Consider the following 23,921-nt stretch of genomic DNA (forward strand, 5'->3'; position numbering starts at 1 on the left):
CATTATTTTGCTATTTTGTACAAAGGTGTCATGTGTGTGTTTTTATTTATCTCGTAGCAGTTACTAAGTCGTGGCCACGAGATAGTTAAGTCGTGGCCACAAGATACTATGTCGTGGCCACGAGTTACTATGTCGTGGCCACGAGTTACTAAGTCGTGGCCACGAGATAGCTAAGTCGTGGCCACGAGATACTATGTCGTGGCCATTAGTTACTAAGTCGTGGCCACGAGATAGCTAAGTCGTTGCCACGAGATAAATAACCAATCAGATTACACAAAAAAAAAAAAACTTTCACAACTTTCAGCTTGGGTATAAAAAGGAGAACACAGAAAAGGGAAAGTTATATGTACGTTATACAAAATTCAAATTATTATGATTTTATAAGGAAATCAGCTCTTCCATTTAAAAGGTATGCAGTGAAACAAGTAGCTCAAGAATACTCTGATTTCATGTTAATTTCAAATTGTATTGTGATTGAGAAGGAAAACTATGCATTATATATGTATACATCAGTCTAAATTTTTCTATAGGATTTATATTTTAAGAAATTTTGGTCAAGATAAGATATTAATATAAAATAATAAGTATTAAACATTACAGCAAATGGTAGCTCTACGAAAGAGCGCAAAAACGTGACTTTCAGAAAACAAAAAGACTGAGTTAAAGTGAATACTGATTTTGATTTTTGTTATTGTTACAAAAAATTACGCAACTTGTTAAAAAAATGATTACGTGACAGTTTTGCTTTAATCAAATTATTTTGTACACTACTTTATAATTTATAGATAGATATATATAAGTAAGTGAGTCAGAAGTTTTGCCTGTTATATATAGTTATAACAAAAGTTTATACGTTTGAAACGGACCGCCGCTTCTGAACACTATAATTTCGGTTTCTGACTTATTAATATTGATGCCCGTATGAATGAAACAATCTGAAATAGAACTAACTTGTAACTCAATTGCTGTTTCAGTCCAATTTACATTGTCAACATATAAAATTGTTTGATTTTATAAACCTGTCAATTCCATACTGATTATACGGTCAGTGCACAGAATATATTAGTATTCGATAAATGTTCGGTAAATTCCGTGAGAAAGTGATTAAATTAATCTTGTTAACTGGCCGTTATTGCGAAATAAGGTAAACTACTGGTTTATAATATCTAAATGCCTTACGTGTTGTAAGATCGAGACAGAGTATGTACATTTTTTTCCTTGTTCATAACTTTTTTCAACACTGTTGAAGTTTTGGTTGTTCTTTCTGTTTTTAATATGTTTTGCAAGTTTTGGTAAATACTATACAATGTACTTGTTTAAGAATTAATATTCAAAATTCATTCGGATTAAAATCAATAAATTGTCATTTCTGTGCCGTAAAATACAATACAAAACGTGACAATACAATGTTAGATAGGCTTTTTATATCCGTGTAGTATAGACAATTTTGCAAACGCTTGACAATTTTCATAAAAATAAACTTAATATAAAGAAAGAATAAGCCTAAAAAGAAGGGATCCAACCTTGGACCTCTCATACATTAGGTAATCACTTAACCGACTGCGCTATCTCGGATGTTAAGAGAAACTGAATTAAGCCTGTGGGAGATCTCCAAATGTAAGTTATATACTCCTTATTAATTCTCGTACAATAAACGGACAAACCCAATATTTAAATGAGTACTATGATTTATTCATAATTGACAGGTCAATAAATTCATTTTATATCATGAATTTCATTTGTCACGTAAATGGCTCGTTCACATTAAGCGAGATAACTCATTAAAAAAATATTAAATTTCGTCGTACTAGTTGGTTTAAACATATTTATTTTTTCATCAAGTTACAATATTCACATCAAACACAAAATTTATACAAAATCATGATAAAGTGGATTGAACTGGAAGCTCAAAGCTTATTGTAATTCTCTCCACTTCTAGCTATACATCGGTACATATTTTGGCGATACAGATGATTTAATAAATTGTTACATCCAAAATATATTAACATTATTATTATTAGGAAAATAAGACAAAATTAGAACAAAACAATCGAAAAAAAAAATCGAAAGAAAAACATAAAGAAGTGTAAAGAAGTTTAAATTAGGAATGAAATTCGAGTAAAGAAGAAAATATGAGAAAATTTAAAGATATAAAGAAGTGTGAAGCTATAGAATTGGGCGAACTGCAGAATGACACATTCATAAAGATGATGGATCTTTTCAGATCAGTCAAAACGTTTAGACTTTTCAATGTAAGTATGAACAGCTTTGAATATACCTTCATTCTCTCCAACTGATAAAGATGTGTTTCCTGAAATAATGGTTTTAAGAGAAACAATACAATAAGTATTGATTCCATTTATCAAGGAAGGTCTGATATTATCATACTGCCTACAATGCAAGAAGAAGTGAGAGGCTGTTTCGCGTAATCCACAGGTACAAAGAGGTGATGGGATGATATTTTTGGAAAATAGGTCATCTGCAAGTAAGCTACAATTTGTACGAATACGGGCGTGAATAATTTGATTTTTACGTTTTCCAAAGTAGAAATATTGCGGTACAGTTTTTGTTTGTTTAAACAATTCTTTCTTAAAAGTTGAAACTGATGCTGCATTTCTAAGAGATATAGGAAGTTCATTAAAGGCTCTAGTTGTTGCAGGGAGAAATGAGTCATAGTACAGCGATGTTCTAGCTCTTGGTGTTCTACGATCTTCACGGTTACGGAGGAGATAATTTTCGTTATCAACTAATGGCGGACATAAATCTGAAAGATAAGATGGCGTTAGGTTGGACTTCATTTTGTAGAAAAGGAGTAACTTATATTTCTGACGTCTGGATTCTAAGGTGTCCCAACCAACTTCATCAAGAAGCTTTTGCAAAGAGACTAGTTTAGTTGCACCTGTAACAATACGGGCAGCCTCATACTGGACATTTTCAAGTGCGGTTTTTTGCTCGAGTGTACAATTGTCAAAAACTATATCACCATATTCTAGTATTGGCCGAATAAATGAAATGTATATAGTTTGTAGCGATTGTCGGTCAAGGGTGAACTTAAGTTTCCGCATTATATTTATGCGCTGATAAGCTTTTCCAAGTACATAATCAATATGAGTATTCCATTTCAAATTATTTGCAAAAATTAGACCTAAATGTTTGTGGCTAGATACCTCCTGAATTTCAACATTGTTCATAAATACGTGAGGATGATTTTGGGTGTTTGGTTTACGAGAAATGATTAGAGATTCTGTTTTCTTAGGGTTGAATTTAACTAGCCACTTTGAGGCCCATCTTGATATTGTTTGTAAGTCTGCGTTCAAAGTTTCGGCAGCACTTACTGGATCTTCGACTGTAATGTAAAGACTGGTATCATCAGCGAACAGGCGGTTATTAGCTCTTATGTCGGCAACAATATCATTGATAAAAATGAGAAAAAGAAGGGGTCCCAAGATGGATTCTTGAGGTACACCTGCTCTGTTTCCACCTTGATATTTCACCTGGCACAACAACCCTTTGTTTTCTGTTCGACAGATAAGAGGAGAACCAACCTTTAAGATTTCCTTTAATACCAAAACTTTTCAATTTATGTAACAGGCCTTTATGCCAAACCCTATCAAAAGCTTTGCTGATGTCGCAAAATACTGCTCGGACCTCTTTTCCAGAGTCAATTGCCTCAGTAAAGAAATTATACAAGAAAGTAAGCTGATATTTACGGTTGAATCGCCGGGGACTAAACCTGACTGAAAAGGTGTTAAAAGGTTATGTGATAGAATATGGTTATAAATGTATTCAAAAAACAATTCTTTCAAAGACCTTCCCTGTTGTACATAAAAGAGATACAGGACGGTAATTCCCAGGTAAAGATCGATCTCCGGATTTGAAAATTGGAGTGACATTGGCTTCTTTCCACGCTTGAGGATATCTAGATGTGCGAAGAGACTGATTGAATAGATCTGAAAAAGGAATAGACAATTCTTTGGAAAGTTCTTTTAGAACCCTGTTGTTAATTCCATCAGGGCCCGATGCTTTACCTAAAGTAAGCGTTTGTAGTATTGACTCTACTTCGGTTGCTGACGTAACAATTGAATCTAATTCATGAGGGGAAAGCTCTTCTTCTTCAATAATCTGTGTAGGGTTTACATCTAAAATGGTTTGATCACGGAAATAATTGTTAAGAATATCAGCTTTACACTGTTCATCTTCAAATAGATCGTCACCGTCTTGCAACGGCGGTATTGTTGAAGAGCCATTTGATGGTTTTATAAAAGATTTTAGACAAGACCACCAAGACATAGTTGACCTAGATGTATTTTGAAGGTTTGCAGCAAGTTTTTGGATGTGATCATCTTTAGCATTTCTTATATCTGAAATTAATTGATTACGCAGAGATCTAAATTTTATCCAGTCAGCTGCATTGTTTGTTCGTTTCGCTTTTCTGTATGCTCTGCGTCTACGTCGTATTTGGAATTTTAAGTATGATGTTATCCATGGAGGGTCACTTGGACGAACTGTTATTTGTTTATTTGGAATACAAGATTTCGAGCATTTTAAAATGACATCAGAAATATTATTGGCATATGTATCAATGTTTGTGTCTTTCAGATCTTCCCAGTTGACAGCTGCAACTTTCTCTCTAAGGAGCTGATAATTACCTTTGTCAAAAAGCCAGATATGTCGTTTAAAAGACGCCATCTTAGGTTTCTTAAGAGTAAGAAAACCATATACAGGGCAATGATAACGTATTGTTTGATCTAAACAAGGGTCACTTACTCCTGAGTAAATAATGAGAGAAGGATTTGATGTAAGTTTAAGATCAATGAGACAAGATGAATGTTCTGTAAAGTGAGTTGGGTCTTGTATGCATTGAGAAAGAGAGAATTGTTGACATTAGGTTTTTATTTTTGTTGCTAAGACTGGATTCAGCATGTTTATATTGAAGTCACCAGTTATGATGATATCCTTAATGCCTGTATCCACTGCAAGATGTATCGAGTCCTCAATACAATTGTGTGTGTAAGCTGTTGTGTCGGGAGGTCTGTAGAATACTCCAAAAAGTATGTGTCTCGTAGCAGTAACAAGTTCAATCCAGATAGACTCGACACCAGGGATTTCTAGATCATGTCGACGCTTGTAGTGAATATTATGTTTTACATATAAGAGTACACCACCATGGCTGTCACCAGGTCTGTCTCTTTTTTTCTGGAACTTGAAAGGAATTAAGCGAGAGAGTTGAGGAATCAATTGAATCGTTCAGCCAGGTTTCAGAAAACGAAAGAATATCAAAGTCTTTGAATTCAGCAAATATGTTGTCAAGTTTGTTTTTTATACTTTGTACATTGTAATGCATAAATGACAGGTACATAGATAAATCTATTGTGTCTGTTGAGGATATGGAAGAGGTAGAACTTGACCTTGTTGACACTGGTCCTGGGTTTGGATGAACATCTCCAGATAAACTGACTAATAAAATTAGAAAAACAAGCAGTCTTGTTGTAGGAAAGAAAACCGTATATATGACGAAGTAGGAAAACAACACATTTGACATTTGCTTATCAGATAACGGACATCTACGCTTGCTGTATGTATGCCTGTAAGGCACCGTATCGATTGAATCCCAGATAAATTTCAGCAATGAGACCAAAGAGAGTGTAGAAAAAAACAAATAAACGAAAAACATCACCGATAAAGTCAAACGCCATCTAGATCTGAGTCTGAAAACCTTCATGACGACGGGCTTTGTTTCATTTACTATCATTATGTTATTCCTTGCTCACCTAATAAATGTGTTAAGACGGTCGTCAAGAAGTAAAGATCCATAATCAGAAAAAATCAGTATGACAGTCGCAGTACGCTCCAATTGTATGAAAAGATAGAACTATAAAACAGACAGAACAAAAAGAGAAAAGAATAAGCATAAGTTGCATGGTTATAACATAGTGGAAGATGTGGAATAGGACAACATATGGTTCTTTGTTATATTATTACAAATCATATGAGACGACGAAGCAACTTTTACTACACGTTTTACTAATTTCAAACCAAGGTTTCAGAAATAGTGTGTGTACTTGAATTAATATTGGGAAAAAAATCCAAAGACACCAAAAACAAAATTGAGCTTGTAAAAAGTTCTATGGAAAAAGACAATTTTAAGAAAAATAAAAAAATAAACAATATTGAACCAATTTTAGACATTTCCAAACTTCTCCAACGTGCTAACTAAAATTCGTTTTAAACATATTGCAAAATTATTATACATTCACAAACTGTTCAATATTCACTTTAAAATCAATATTCCGATTCAAATTTTTAACTGATATGTAATATACATGTGTTTTTGAATTTACTGCAAATTTTTATTTTAATAACGATTATTAATCCAAAGAAACCAAAAAATGAGCTTGTAAAAAGTTCTATGGAAAAAGACAATTTTAAGAAAAATAAAAAATAAACAATATTGAACCAATTTTAGACATTTCCAAACTTCGCTCCAACGTGCTAACTAAAATTCGTTTTAAACATATTGCAAAATTATTATACATTCACAAACTGTTCAATATTCACTTTAAAATCAATATTCCGATTCAAATTTTTAACTGATATGTAATATACATGTGTTTTTAAATTTACTGCAAATTTTTATTTTAATAACGTTTATTAATCTTAAGATCCACTACAGCGTAACAGTTAAAAAAATAATTCAGAAAAATATATCTAATAATACAATAAAATATTTCCTATAAACATAAACTTGTTAAAGCTGTCGACTTATTAAACATATACTAATACTTTAAATTTGAAGTATTTATTTAACTTATTAAATTATGTATTAAAAATTGTCTCATAAGCATGAAACTTTGAAAGCATGCAGGCTTAATTCAGCATATACTAATACATGTGCAGCATCTATTTTATCAACTCAAGGATATATTGAAATGTTCATATAAACATTAACTTGTTAAAGCAGGTCGGTAACAAATGCAGGCAAACTGAACATTTACTAATACTATGAATGTGCAGTATTTATTTTATCACATATAGGCATAAATTTAACATATTCTTATACATGTACTTTACATGTGTATAAATTCAAAATTAAAGCTATATTATAAATAAATTGTGCGCAGCGCATTTGCTTATATATATAACAACAACGAGAAAAAAAACAACAAAAAAATCAAAGCAGAACGATATTAAACTTTCCCAACGTAACTTAAATCAATAAAAAAAATAAATCATAAAAATGTTCAATTTAAAACATGTATTTTTTAAGCTGATCTGTGTCACATGTAGGCATAGTTAAACATAAATGTAATACAGCACGTGCATATTCCATTTTAATTTAATTCTATAACATATATCCCATTTAAAGTTCGTGCATGTAATTCAGTCAATCATTGATGTATGACGATATATATAGATATTATTGAATGTGTGTTTACAAATAAAACGTTTCTCACATTTAATGATGAATAGAATTCACAAATGGTACATTTGAAGACAAAATAACCCAATTATGTACAGAGTGAACCTTCACTATACATTGTCTTTGTGGTTGTATATACATCACGCCGAAAGTTTGTATACAAATAAATAATGGTCACTTGAGTTCATATTATCACTTTTAATACTAATTAATTAATTGCTTGAAGATTTGATATGCAAAAATTGTTGCAATTATTAATCGTATATTTGTTTAAACAGCACTGATATTTGTTCATATATGTTCATGTATGTAAAAGTAATCTCCACTATTTTCTATTTATATAAACATTGTATACGCAGTATGTCATTGTATACATCCCGCCGAAAGTTTGTTACACCCGTATTATTTTGTTAGCCCCGGTATAGATCAAGGTCTTTTAATGTCGATATTCGTTTGATTATGTATTATTTCGTACTAGTTATGTCCTTTTGTCTTGTGTTAATGCAACACTGATTTCAACCGGTACCGTTGACCTAGTGATTAAGGCGTCCGCCTACGGATAGGGAGGTCGTAGGTTCGAGTCCTACGGGAAGCGTTAATTAATGGGTGAATTTTCTCATGGGATTTGTTCCGAAATGGCCGCTTCGTGAGCCGCAAGGTGGTCAAAATGAATGGTTACCGATTTCTATCCGCCTGGCGCCTGGCATAGTGGTAGGAGTTGGGAGGTACATGGTATGCAAGCAAAAGGTGTTTTATAAGTCAAAAATGACTGGCCCTTACAGTAGGGTTTCACTATAATAAACAATACCTTTACTTTCCTATATGAACATATTTTTACCTCTGAGTGAAAAGCTTTGTGATTAAACAACCCTTTTATGTCGCTGTTTTCCCTATCCTTGGAAAAATCATTTTTGAAGTTTCATCGAAAATAAAACAAAAGGAAAAGAAATAAAAATAAAAGAACATACATACAAATATACAACATCATATGTGGACTTTTCATGAAGTGCTATATTTCTTTCAACGGCAAACTATACTATGTAAAGATAACATGTAAGGAACCATAGCCGTTATTTCCCTTGATTTATATTTGTAAACATCACTGTTATCAAAGTAAAAAAATATATCTTAAATTAAGTTTAACAAAATCGATTTTAATTTTGGTATTGTAATGAACCCAAATATAACCATTGTCATATCAAACAATACTTACCGTAATAATTAACATAACGACACAAGTTATATACCGTTATAATAAGAAAATGGTTTAAATTATGTTTTATGCGGAGATTTAAGCTTGCGTACTTCAAATAACCCTGATTGTGTAGCTGATGATAATTTTTCTCATCTTGGCGTTTACCAGATGATTATTCTATTAATGAAAATATTAATCGTTCTTCCCAAGATAAGGATACTTTAAATAGTAACGGTTTATTGTTATTGGATTTATGTAAGCATTGTAGGAACACATTTGTCTCGGAGCACAATTGTCTTACGAAAGACCGATGCGGTCGAATTTGTCCTACGGGAGACAAATGGGACCCCAAATGTCTACCAAAAAAACTTATTCGTGTGACAAATGGGACCTCAAATGTCTACCCAAACATTTTTTATTCGTGTGACAAATGGGCATCTCGCCGGAATCTCGCGTCTCGCTCCGAATCTCGTACGTCGACGCGAAAGAGGCAATATACCGCTAAATAGTATTCCCTTTGTATTCTATATAAAACAAATCCTTATCTCATTTTAAAGAGTTATGATGAAACTAATATAAAATGATTAAAGAAAATTTCTAGCGTCATATTTGTTACTGCAAAACCCTTTAAGAATTACACTGTCTTTTGTGACGTGAATGAAGAACAACCATAACTAAAATAGAAACTCACTTAACCAAATCGAAATTTCAAAAACCTTCCATGATGAAATTTAAACAGAAAATAGCTTAAATGTTGACGTCTAAAGCCATGCATAGTAAAAAGTGTCAATAACCTGTCAACATGCCCAGATGGCTCCCGCGCTGGTTCCTTTGTCATATTCAGGCATTTGAGAAGCACATGTACGAAGCGATGCGCGAGAGACAGGAAAAGCGACATACCGGCAAAACATGAAGTGAGCCGTGAAATTTCGTGGTACAGGATACTTCAACATTGCGAGATCTCGTGTTACAGTATCGTGCCTCGCTTCTGGTCTCGTCGGAATGTCGCGTCTCGCCCGATTCTGCGAGGTACGGTATTCCATAATTATATCGCATTACCCAGATTCTTTTAGGAACTCATGCACGTTGGAAGTGTTTTCAATGGCGGATCTGAAAGCAGCACTTCTCTAAAAATGACGAGTTTTTATGTTTCTGATGAAAACAAAATACGTGTGGGATGGTCATTTTATTTTCTACCTTAGATTACTTACGGGTCTCCGTGGCCGGGTGATTTAAAAAAAACTATTTGCCCCTAACCGCTTTAGGTTTGACACTCACTCGGAGCGTCAAATTATTCATGCGTGGAAGCCCGTCCAGGGTCCAAATGCAATATACCTATCCGCGTGCGCATGCAATAGTTATCGCGTTCGCACGCGATACTTATTCCTTTTGAACGTAATAGCTATCGCGTTCGCACGTAAAAATATCGTGTGGCCACGTAAAAGCTTATGCATGCGCATATAATAAATAAGAAAATCCTAAGTCCCTTTTATGTCACCGTAGATTCCAACTTCTTGTTGCTTAGAATAATTTCTTAATCATTTATAAAACTTTCAGCATCGGAAAGAAACATGTCACAATTGATAACGATAAAAAATCTCGCTGCATATGTGTTTGGGCTCTGGATACAGCACTGGAAGAAATTTTCATGTGACAAGTACAACAGTTAATTTAGGACTCCTATGCAGAGGTAGAAAAAAATGGATTGGGGGAAGTGACCTAAAACGGTATTATAAATACAGACAACAACACAGAACAATGACTGGTTGCCAGGATACGGACGGGCATAATTTTATTACATTTTTAGAATTTTATGGAAGAATGTGAGACAAATGTGCTTCGAGTGTCCTTTCTATTGTGTGTCGAACACATCCGTCTCATTTCCCATTTTTTTGCAAATATGAATGTTTACGAGCACATCGGTCACACCTCGTGATAAAAATGTGCTCCGAGACAAATGTGCTCCTACAAAGGAATTTATTAACAGATTTTCACAAAGTGAAATATTAAGTAAATTAGAAAATTTTCATTGTAAATGTAGAACATTGTACATGTAGTACCGTGTTAGCAATTTTTCAGATATTGTTGAAGAAGTTGTTTCCCCTTTATCATTTAAATGTACTTCGGGTAAAACTACTCATTTTGAAGAAATTGAAAATGTACATTTGTGTAAAAAGTGGTATAATATAGAGTGTGATACGAATAAAAGATTATTTTATCAGTCTTTAAATCAATACAGGTTTGAGAAATCTGATGTTAATAGAAAAAACATGGTTACTGCAAGATCTACTATAAATCTACACTATGGAAAGCCAGATATGATCACCTCTTTTTCAGCGTTAGTGTACCTATAAAGGGAAGTAATCGCTTCGAGGAGTTCGCACTACAGAGTCTGAAATTTCGCTACCACTTTTTGTTTGGTTGACGACCCAAACAGATAAAAATGCAAAATTAAATTGGAAAATGTTAAACGATTGTGCATGGATTAAGAGTTAAGATATTACAATTGATGTTTTTGAGCCATATTTCAAGTCATTTAATTTTGTTTTGTTTGTTTGTTTTATTTTACGCCTTTTCCCAACAGTATTTCAGTCATATAGGCGGGTAGTTTCCTAACCATCGTTTCTGGAGAGTTACATCAGTACTAGAATACCTTCCTCCGCGCTTAACTACCAAAGCATCTCCCGGGGATCGAACCCACGCCAGAGAGGTAACTGGAATAGAAGTCATCGACCCTAACCCCTCGACCACGGAGGCGGTTAAGTCTGTAAGTAATGCGGATGATATTATTTTTTACTCCAGATGATGATGTTCTACATTTAATGGGTATATGGATACCGAAAATAAGCTATTTTCGCGAAAATAAGATCGCGGCTACGAAAATAAGATTTATTTTTGAAATAGTGCATTTATCTGTTTGAATATTTATGTAAGTAATATACATATGCACTTATTGAATGATTTTACAGAAAATTAAAATTTCAGAACAAAAAAAAAATTTATAAGTGAAGTTTGAGCCGAATTAAGGTGATTCCGCTTTGTCAGCCATGTTTGTTCTCACAAAGTCTGTCCAAAGTGAAAGTAGGCCAAAATTCATATAACAACAAAGCTAACATTGTTATATGATGAGCCATTTGCAAGTACACTTCCAGTTCTATATATACTCTCACTAAAATATCTCAAACTGCCGTGTAAAGCGGATATAATATCGGGTCTACGAAAATAAGATTTATATTTAATATAATGTATTTAAAACGTATTTTTGTTATTAATAATTGATTTGTATGAATGAAAAAATAAATTTCAGAACCAAAAAAAAAAAATTAAAATGTGAAGTTTGAGCCCAAATACCATCGTCTGAAAATAGCTCAAATTGCCGTGTAAAGCGAAAATAAGATCGGGTCTACGAAAATAAGATTTATTATTGATATAATGTATTAAAACGTTTTTTTTTTTTTTTTGGTGTTATCAAATGATTTGTATGAATGAAATAATAAAGATTGAAATGTTTTGTAATGAAATATTAGACGTCTGTGCGGCAAAAATGGTAAATCACGGATTTATATGTAATATAAATCCGTGGGTAAATATTCAAAATTTAGTATAGAAAGGACGCATTCATGAATATATAATCAAAATTGTGTCTACGAAAATATAGGCTATATAAGATTAACATGGTTCATAACTTATATTATAATTAGTATTAACTTTATTTTTTATGATTTTGCAAATAAATTTTAAAGGAACTCCACTGAGGTTTATAAGCCTAAAACATGAAATTTTAATTTTTCACATAGATAACATGAGCACTTAAAACATATATTAATAAAATATAACTAAGAAATACACAAGAAATACATTGAAAATCATATGTTAGTGCTATTGTCAGTCCGATTTGAGTGAAAAGCGTTTAAACCCTTTTCAATTTTGGGTCATTTTTCACTATGATAATCATTGTTCTGGAAAAACGGAGCAAGCTAATGATCTAAAATTTTGCACATAAGGTATTAATATAGATCTACATCAATTGGAGCAATAATCTCAAAAAAAATATTTCCAGTCCCGTCATGTCAAAAAACCTCAGCGGAGTCCCTTTAAGAATTAAATGTTTTCTTATAAGATAAGAAATGTTTGTTGTGAAAAAGAATAAAAATAAAAGAAAGAACGAGTGCAAAAAAAAACCTGAAACAACGACTACGAAAATAAGATCTAAAATTAAATCTATATAAGAATATGTACTGTAAGAAAATAAAATCTAAACAGTACTCTACGAAAAAAATAAAAGCTGTATGAAAATAATATTAATACGAAAATAAGATCTGTTAATAAATAAGGTCTGTAAAACCAATTAAAACCTGTATGAATTGATATTATTTTGAAACTAAAACCTGTATTGAAATACTATATGTCCGAAAATAAGATCCTATAGAAAATAAATATATATGAAAATAAGATCTGTATGGAAATAATGTCTGTATTCGACTAAGATTTTACAAATGTAAGAACTGTAAAATGAAAATAATATCCTTACAATAATAAGATACATATGAAAAAAGGATAAAAATATTACCTGTATGAAAATAACATAACATAACATAATATTTATTCAGCATTAAATGTTACAATATTTATAGCCATTTCAATATATAATATAAACATACAGTATAAGGGAAAGTACATGGTAAACAGACAATTATATACAAATGATTTATACAAATTAATCTTAAATTATTCTTCTTTTAACAGAGTGAACATAATTGATGTTTAAAGTATTTCCTTAACAATATTTCTCATCAGTATTATCATTTATCTGTTGTGTCATTTCTAAAGTAAAACATATTACAAAGAGTATTTTTCTCTTGTTACGAGCAACATTTGTGTTAATTGAGTACATTTTGTAAAACAATTCAAATATTGATATCCATTTCATTGTGTTAACATTAACTTAAAATACTTACACAAGTTAAAAAGAAAACAAAGAAGTGAACATCAGGTTATGATGATGAAATTCGTTTTGGAATAAAGAAGAATTATTGCAGATGGAAAGCTTTGTATATAAATTTGCTGACATTCGAAATACTTTTAACAGAGTCTAAATTCATAAGTGAGATAAATTTCTTAAGTTAGGATATTTTAGGCATACTAAAGGAAAGTGGTACTCGTTTTCTATAACATTCATACTACGATTTGAACATATTCTTTCATTTCTGGGAATATTTAAATGTCTTCCTTTTTTAATCATTGGCTACGCCGGTGAGCGGCGTCGTCTCTAATGGAATGCTTTTTATTTTGGCCTGTGGAAGGAGCTGTTATTATTAGCAGTTAATGTCATGTTGTGTTAATTAGTTTTATTTTGATTCGTAAAAATCAAGTACACAAATATGTTGTTATATTTGTATTTAATAACTTTATGTAAAAAGCATGTGCATTGTGATATTATTTCCACGAAATTGCAGGTTAAGTTTAACAGCTTGTCCCTTAGTTTTATACTAAAACCCGGATTTCGAATATCGTTGTGGTCTACATTGAATGCCGTATCCATCCATTCATTCATTCATTTATATATTTTCAAAAAAAATCCTACAAGAAGAAAGTTCACCTGCAAATGAGTATAAGGATGGGTAATGGAACTGTTGTAAACGATTATCCTATTGATTTTATCCTTATTGCGTTTATCTGTTGCGCAGAATGGATGTTTTACAAAGTGTACCAGTATCCGGATGTTGAAAGCTATCCGATTTTCTGCAATTACATGGCCATCTATTCTTTTATGAATACTTTACCATTAATTTGCATGGCTGAATAAAATTGAGCCTGCAACATTTCATAATTTTGCTGTTTAGGGGTTGGGTTTTAGGTTTTCTCTATTTTAAGGGGGAAGTAACTCATGTTTACTAAATTATTTGTTCTTTTCTGTCTATCTTAGGTATAACTTATGATACTATTTTTATTGTATAAAATTTACCAGTTATAAGGTCATCAAAAGCATGTTAATGTTAATGTTAGGATTTCATATTTATTTAATAGAAACTGGGAATTATTAATGTTATGTGCATACGTGTATATCTTAGTATATTGATATGATGAGAGTCAGAGACTTATAATATTTTTGAAGAGTTACAGTTATGTCATTATCATTAAAGGAATGAGACTTTTATTTAAAGTTATAAATGATTATACATGTATTGATTGAAAATGTCCTTGGATCAAGCAATATAATTAATAAAGTCTCAAAAAATCATATTCTGAATAGTTATTCTAATTTTAACATAATAACATGTGCATAGTTTGAAAAGGACAGTTTCTGTCTTTCCTATTTGTAATGGAGGGACACAAATCGATATAGTGGGGAAATATGTTGTGATTTAGAACTGTTTATTATTAAGGAGAAAATGTGTAGCGAGCAGGATAGTTCAGTTGGTCTTCTGAAAGTCATGGGTTCGAGTCATGGTCAAGCAGTTTCAGTCAGGGTTTCGAAGTCGTTTTTCAACTGACACATGTTTGATTCATTTAACAGATTGCATTAAATTTGAAATGGACAAAGGCAGTATTGCATGATACTTTTAGATCTACAAAGGGCATTTGATACAGTTGATCACACTATACTGCACATGAAGAAGTTCTTTTTCTTCTTCTTCATGAAACTTCAAGCATCTGTCATATCCATATGTAATGACATTCTTACATGGTTTAATTTTAAGTCTTATCTCTGATAGACAGCAACTGGTGGATGTGGCTGGTACTCATTCTACTACTGCTCTGAGTTCTGAGTACCTATGGTGTCCCCCTGATGTTCATTTTAGGTCCTCTTTTATGTCTAATATATGTCAATGACATGTCTGCAACCCTAAGCAATAAGCTTTTATTATATGCACAGGCACGAGTATCAGACCTGGGAAGAGAAAATATGACCAGATTGATAAAAAAAACTGTGTTCATCTTAAAAGTGTCAAAAACCAAAATAAAATGTAAATAATGACCCCCTTTAAAATATACTTTAAGTTAATTATTCTAAGTATATTTTAAAGGGGGTCATTATTTACATTTTTGTTTGTTTTTATGAACACAGTTTCAATCTGGTCATATTTTTCTTCCCAGGTCCGATACTGGTGCCTGTGATTATATGCTGATGACTCAGGAATCCTTGTGTCTGGTAAAATAAATCTGAATAAATTCTTTCTTATTATAAGTATGAGTCTTATAAGATTGGTTAATTGACTATAGATTGTCTTTGCATCTTGGCAAGACAGCGTCTATTCTTTTTGGTTTAAGTTTCAACTTAAACTGGGCCTAGCCTTCAGGTCACATGCAATGGTACTGCTATAAAGTACGCATCTTTTGTTAAGTATTTAGGTGCAAACCTGGATCAAATTCTTTTGGCGTCGCCCTTTGATGCTTTGCATCAATGCTTTTTTTGTTAAATCATGGGATGATAGTCGGAATCTTGTCAGAGCTATTTTAAATTTACTATTTGGTATTACATCTAAATATCGTTCTACTTTTAATTCTTTCTTATACCAGCTATATGACTGTAATCTATTTGAAGTTTTAATTTCAGCATCATATGATTGTTTATATATATATCAATTATTCTTTGTTTAATAGTTTGTAAAGATACGATGTCAGCATTTTGTAACAGCCAAATGTTTGACATAATACCTATTTCATCGAAAATATTTGAACATGTCCGACCGGATTATGACAATTATAGTAATTACCATCATTAAAATCATCTTTAAGCATATTGTATGTCATTTTAAGTAATGTATTATCATCTGATTTTAAAATTCGTATCCAAAATCTAATTAAATTTATTTTACGCTGTATCATCATAGGATACCTTCTTAATTCACCATATAATGCAACAAGGTTTGTACTTCTACGAACGTGTAATACACACGAGATTCGAGTTTCAAACATTTACACGGTTTTTCAATCGCTTTCTACGCCATAAGGCATCTTTGTGTGAAACGTTGCTGTTTTCTTTGCTAGACTCGTTACAAAATATCGAACAATCGAATAATCGAACTAATTGACAATGGCGTAGAAAGGAATCTAAAGACCGTGGAAAGGTTTGAAACTCGAATCTTGTGTGTATCAGATGCTACTGACAGTTGTGAGTGGTCCAACTTAATGTATTTAGTAAATTCAAGTGATTTTGACCCGTACTCAGCTGACATACATGTATTAGTCTATTTTTACGTACCGAATTGTTGTGCCGCAATTCTGTCTACCGAGGATTTTTAGCACGAATTTGCTCTTTTCCTGATAGATATTTTATGAACGGGAAGGGCTAGAGACTTGGGGTCGGTCTCATTTTGAAGCAAACGTGAATTAATTTAAATAGTGATAGAAGTTTTTTTTTAATTGTCTGGCCAATTGTTTTCACATCGGCCCGGAAAATGAATCCCTTGCTCGTAGGCTCAAATCTGGAGTTTCCGGCCTTCTCTTTACTATTAAAGGGGGTCATTATTTACATTTTTTAAATTTGTGACCATTTTAAGATGAACACTGTTTTTTATCAATCTGGTCATATCTTTTCTTCCCAGGTCCGATACTCGTGCCTGTGAGAGTACACTATAGATTTTATTTTCATACATATTCTATATAAAGTAGATCTTATATTCTGGTAGAAGTTGTTTCTGGTTTGTTTGTTTTTGTTTTTTTTCGCACTAGTTAATTCTTGCTTTCATTTTGATGCTTTTTCACACTACTACATTTTCTTGTTTTATAAGAGAAGATTTACTTTTGCAATAAATACAAGTATAGTTAAGTTATAGTTATAATATATAGTTATAAGTTATGATCTTATTTTTGTAATCGCCATCTTGGGTTATTTTTGCTTGCCTTCTTTCTACACTATTTGGGATTTTTACCATATTTACCGAACAAACGTTTTATATTTCATTACAAAACATTTCATCCTTTATATTTTCATTCATATAAATAATTTAATAACAACAAAAATGCATTATATTAAAAATAAATCTTATTTCGTACACCCGATCTTATTTTCGCTCACACAGCGATCTGAGCTATATTCGTACGTATGTGTTTTCGGCTCAAACTGCACCTTTTTAGATATTTTTTTGGTTCTGAAATTTTAATTTGCTCTAAAATCAACCAAAAAATGCATAAATATATAACTTACATAATTATTTAAACAGATAAATGCACTATTTCAAAAACAAATCTTATTTTCTCTTATTTTCGCGAGACATGAAAAAGGGGAGTTCAACATTATGTTTAAGAAATTAAATGTTGCATTCACTTCAAATTGTATAATGAAAGCAAAAATAAGACAATTGAACTCCAATAAGAGTGGTGGCCGAGATTTATACATTAACGTTTTTATACTAACATTGTTGACATAATTTAATAAAATATTTGAAATAGGAGACTTTCCGGAAGTTTGGTCTGAAGGTTTAGTTTAAACAATATTTTATTGATAATCCACACATTTACATAATAAATTACATAAAATAAAATTTACGGATTGAGTAGGAAGCTTGTAAAGCTTTTTTGAAAACTCTCTCCGTTTCTTATCTCTGGATTTATAATTTTGATAAGCTCGAAACGTAGTAAATAATTCTCAATTTTTGCATTAATTGCCAATTGATAACTCAAATCACCAAATTCCAACTTGGTTAATAGCTACTTCAGCTAAAACAAATGTTTAATTATCATAATATGGTATTTAATAAATAGATGTTACAGATTTTTATGAAAACCAGTAAAATCTCAATATATTGACAAAATTTGACCCAGTAAAATCACAAATTAAACCCAAATGGAATTGAAATACCCGTATAATTATTTAACAACAATTAACAACCATCATCGGTAAATTTTATATCAGCTTAAAGGAAAAAATAATTTCCGTCGAATGCTGTAGAAGTTCAGGTATTTTTACCGCCAATGGCGCTGTGATACCCGTAACAGTTGCCAATGATATGCAACGACGTCATGTTCGAAACGGGCTTTGATGGTCAACTTTGATGTCGTGTGTACAAAAATTGGCCGAAACTATTGGAATAAAATCAACGGAATGTAATCAGAAATATGGTCAACCTTCTCATGCCAATTTCCAAGACGGTACTTGAAAGTTCGCAAAAGTGTCGCGTTCTACCTTAATTACGGCCTGGCATCGCCACCGCATGCTGCTGATGAGCCTGCAGTCCTTGTGATGAGGAATCTGGGACCATTTCGTTAAAATTGCATGTCTTAGCTCCTGAACTTTTGTTGTTTTGACGTGGCGTGAAAAATGGCTTTCTGCAGCGTATCCCTAGCATGCTCAATTGGATATAAATTGGGGACCTCGCTGGCCAATCAATGCGGATTATAGTTGCCTTCTCAAGATATCAATTGGTGATGTGGGATCTATGTGCAAGGGCGTTGGCAACCATAAGAATGAAATCAGGGCCGACTGCGCCAGCGTACGTGCGTACATGGACGTCTAAGATTTTCATTGACGTACATTACTGCCATCAGTGTGCCGTTGTCAATGATGTGTAGGTTCATCTTTCTCTGAGCGCTTATTCCCACCCACACCATGACTTAACCTCAACAAAACGGTCGTGTTTTGCAACGCATGCTGCAGCTTAGCGTTTATTTGGACTTCTTTAAACCCTAGCCGTCTGTCCGCGAAGTCAAAACATTGACTCATCAGTGAAGAGGAACGGTGTCCAATCATTTACTGTCCATGTGACATGAGTCTGCGCCCATTGGAAACGCTCTTGAATATGACGTTCTGTTAAAGTAATGCGTTCGAGAAACGTTGGCGTCTGGCCTGAAGGACAATAAGTCGGTCTAAGGCTTGAGTCGTTGAACGTTCCCGACCTCCGGCGTGGCCCTGCAAGACATTTCCAGTCATTTGGAATCGGTTCCACATCCTGGTAACAACTCTCTCGGACACCCCCATGACATGGGCAACGTGCCTTTGTAAACGGCCATCCTCAAACATTCCAATACCCCTGTTCATCTCATCTTCACTAAGATGACGTCTAACCTATCGACTTGCTATAGTATATTAATTTCGAACACAGTTTTACAATAAAACGAGAGAAGTGTTGCTGCTTGTATACGTTTATGTGAAAACACAAGGCCATAAAACAACAAATTTCTATGAGCATGCTTTTCCACGTGCTTATTGTGCAAGGTGTACATGACAAATCGATAACTTAAGTACACGATTACGAGGTCCCCGTTCAGGTGTATCGTTAGCGGAAATATGATTTTAACATGATGATAATAGGACTGAAATATGCAATGTCAAAAAGGTGATCCTTAGCAAATTTTTAGTTTTATATATACTCATATTTACAGATTGTTAGTAACAGTGTAAACGAAATCATTTTAATAACAATACAGAACCCACTTTGCCACAGGCTTCAATGTTAATTGTTTGGTTACATGAAACAACGAAACCACGAAGGTGAAAGGTCGACAGAATGATGGTGAAAACACGAAATTATATCGTGCATTTACCACCGTGGTGTCGTTATATCATGTTATATGTGTCGCGAAGGCACCTACGGGGGTACTATTACACGAGGGATGGAGTTCTTATGATAACTCCATCCTTTTTGAAACAGTTAATACCCCGTGGTATAGAGTGTTCGTGACTCAATTACTGCAAGACGTTTTGGCTAGGAGTCTGGGTCAGAAAGGCTATCAACGTCCTTTACGAATTTACTTGATCTTGCTAGAAGTGTCAAATCTGCCATTTTTTGTTGTTGATTTTTTATGATAATCCAGATTTATATATTTAACAGAAATCAAGCTATTTGAATAATCGTAATGTAGTTTGTGAAGTAAAATTATATTAAATAGATAATAATTATCATGATGGCAGTGATGACTTTGAGTTTAATACCAGGAAATCATTAACAACTGACGTTTTCAGCTAAGTTATGTATATTTCTCTCTAAGAAAACATGTTTAAGTAGGAGGTAATTATGGACAAGCCAAAATATTGGTGAAACCTACTTGAAATCATGTATGTAAAAGTTTATATTTATTGATAATTTTAGGTAGAGATGTTGTTTAAAGACATATATTCGCGAAGAATGATAGGCAACTAACAACCGACGGCTTGCAGTCACAAAAAAATGCACCTCTGAACACTGTGAAAGGAAAACTATTGACTTACCACCTCTGTGTTTGATATACTCTGGTACCTTAACACTGCGGTTTTCTCAAAGCCGACTCTACTATCTCTTTTGTGTCCTGCCTCATTCTCTGACAAAAAATCAGCTGCTAATAAAGTCAGTCTGCCAGGTCTTTTCTGCAGAAGCTCTTTTAAAATCCATGTAACCTTTAGCACTTATGGATCTTAGTGACGTTTTTTCAATATCGTTTCTTTCTTATGCAAGCTTGGGTCCTTACCACTGTAACGTTGTATTTTTGATCCAATAAGATTCACATAATTGTTGTATTTTTATATAATTATAATGTTCGAAATAACCGATTTCCAATATCGTTCGGTATCGTTTTTAATTTGTATGATTCTATACGTAAAGAATAGATTTTATTTTAAAATCACTTTTTTTGAATAAGCTGATGCGGAAAATGATAGGTTGTGTTTTGAATAAATGGTAAGTTTCAAGCATGATCTAAAATTATTCCTCCTCGAATGCTCAGCTTTTATACTCAAAATATAACAATTTACAATATAAAATAAATTCACCATTGTCCACAACTCATAAATACTGACAATTGAATAACGTAAAATAAACTGTACTGGTCTTTTAAAAATATTTTAAGTATCGTAACCTTGAATATTCCTTTCTGTCTGCAACGGTGAGTAATTCTGTTCCACAATCAATAATAGGATCAGGCTAGCAAATACTTCTTGACAATGGATTTAACGGAAAATCTCATTATCAAACAAGACTCTGCCATCTCCACTTAAATATAGAATGAGAAGCTAGAATGTTCTGTAAACAATAGTTTGTTACGGCAATATTTACGGAAAATACTCATTAGGGGTGTTCACTTGTGATAAATAATATAGGGTAACACATAGTAACGCTATTAACCTCGAGTATATGGAGAAGCACCGGACGTCGACAAATAAATGTAGGCTTACATTTCCTCTCATTCAATAGACAGAGGCTTTACACGTTTACGATATAGATCGGGATTACGAAGCCAAGAAACTTTACTCTTTACTCAATATATTTTAAATTCGATATGTTAGACAGTATGCTAAGTGTGTATAATCAAATATAATTATATGATGAAGCTATTCCTGAGGTATGTGCTATGTTGTTGGAACTTACATTTATGTCATATTATTTTGACTTGACAAACATCCGCGCTGTCGCGAAGCCAAAATACTCAAAATGTGTGGTCTGCGAAAAGGTTATAATGTCCGAACGTTACAGACGATTTTCGATTCTTCGATGAGTATTATGTAATTCCTATGAAAATAAAGTATTTCTGTGGCTTGAATAATACTCAGTCTTCTGTATATTCGTCTGTTTCGTACACAGTTTCGAGCATAGTCATAGTATACTTGCGAGGAGAACGCAATAAGTGAGGATGAATTCGTGATTTTCTAGAAGTTAAACTGTGTTAGTAACACTAATGTTAAGATCGTTTAAGTATATATACCTTACCTTACCCTGCTGCACCGTTCTATATGTGTACATACCTAGTATTCTCGCTTATGAGTGTACCGATGATATAAACGCATACGTATACTAGACGAGTTGTGAGGCGTTTAATTTAACTAAAACTCAAGTGTTGACGCAGCTCTTCTGATCATGTACAATTACTAATATTAGAACAAAATGCGCTTACTATATAGACAATCACATACAATGGTTGCGTAAAACATATTTTGTAAATAAAATTAAGTCACTATTTTGGTTGACTTAACTGTTTTTTGTATCTTACTATGAACTTTATTGATCGATTATGAGATTGATCTGCTACTCGACATCTCTAATCACTATGGTAATAGTTTGGTAGAAGAGGGTGTTTATTTGGGCAACGGGGTATAGATCGCAACTATATTAAAAAAAAAAAAGTTAAATTCTAGGTTGCTGCTTCTATTTTATGTTTGGTTTAAAATATATTTTGAATGTCCTTTGAGCCATGTGTTCGTCACTTTTAACCTCATTACACCAGTGTGATTAAGATTACGCAACATATAGTATTTCTTCTCATGATATTAATTACAATACTATTCATAAACAAGCCCCGGCACTATTTACGGTATTATTAATAACCATTGTAATTTATATTTATATTTATTGAATTCTTGTTTGGCTAAATATTTCGTATACGCTAGTGTTACTTCTAGAACCCATAATGAGATATACTTAAATATACAAAATCTGTGTTATGTTCGGATTAATGCTATGTGGATCGGTAACTTGACACATGGAACATTGACTAAATGAATTAATGATGACTTCAAAATGCACTCGATATATTTTGATGTAGTTTTTGTTACATGTCTCGTGTATTTACATTGTAATCATGTTTTCTGTTATGTATGCAAAACATTCTTAGTTTGAATGATCATTAATGATTATTAAACACAGAAGATTGATGTGAGTTTGTTTGTGATGTAAAAGAATAATAATGATATAAGTCGATTAATTAATTAATGGAAGGTATATATCGTATTTAGTAACTTATTCTCATGATCTCAATTCAGGATTCAATTTATACGTGGTTGAAGAACACCATATCTGTTGCGAATGGTAAACTCATTTCACCGAAAGGCAAGGTAATACCGCTTGTTACAGCTTTCAGACCTAATTTCTAAGATTTTCTATGTTTATACACTCGTTCCGCATTTTATCACGAGCAATAGATACAATATATAAGCTCATGACATAATAAACAAATAATAAAGTTTTCCAAACTGACAGAATACCTGAAATAATGGAACATGGATGTAGTTTGAAATTGGACAAGGGAAATGGAAGGGGAGTGTTAGAGTAAGTTACGAAGAAGGAGAGCGAATAAATTTCAGTTGCACATGCAATTTGTTACTTATGGGGTTACTAGTTCGACTTTGATTGATTGATTAACTATTTCCAGAGCATGATTTATCGGAATTATAGCCTATTATTGTGTTCGATTTTCATATGCTTAAGCTAGAGTATGGGCGAAATGAAAAAACTATAAGGACAATTTGAGTAGAACAATAGTCTTCTTGATTGGCACCACCCAGAGTACCACTCGATTTGAAATTGGCTTCAGTTTACTATCTCTTTGAAAAATGATGGAAATGTTTTGCGAAATATAGTTAATCAAGAGACTTAGTTAGATTTATTTAAGAGAAGG

At 32.7% G+C, this 23,921-nt stretch overlaps 1 protein-coding gene across 1 annotated transcript in view; it reads right to left on the reverse strand.

Moving 5' to 3' along the window:
• Positions 1-20,810, reverse strand: part of LOC132756782 (uncharacterized) — a 38,284-nt gene extending 17,474 nt beyond the window's left edge. The window contains exon 1 of the mRNA XM_060747919.1: positions 20,767-20,810. The gene's annotated coding sequence lies outside the window, so the exon portion shown is untranslated. The remainder of the gene's footprint in view (positions 1-20,766) is intronic.
• Between the last annotated feature and the right edge of the window lie 3,111 nt (positions 20,811-23,921).

Source organism: Ruditapes philippinarum, unplaced genomic scaffold, assembly GCF_026571515.1.
Source record: "Ruditapes philippinarum isolate M1 unplaced genomic scaffold, ASM2657151v2 ctg10000_1_1_1_1, whole genome shotgun sequence".
NCBI classification, from domain to species: domain Eukaryota; kingdom Metazoa; phylum Mollusca; class Bivalvia; order Venerida; family Veneridae; genus Ruditapes; species Ruditapes philippinarum.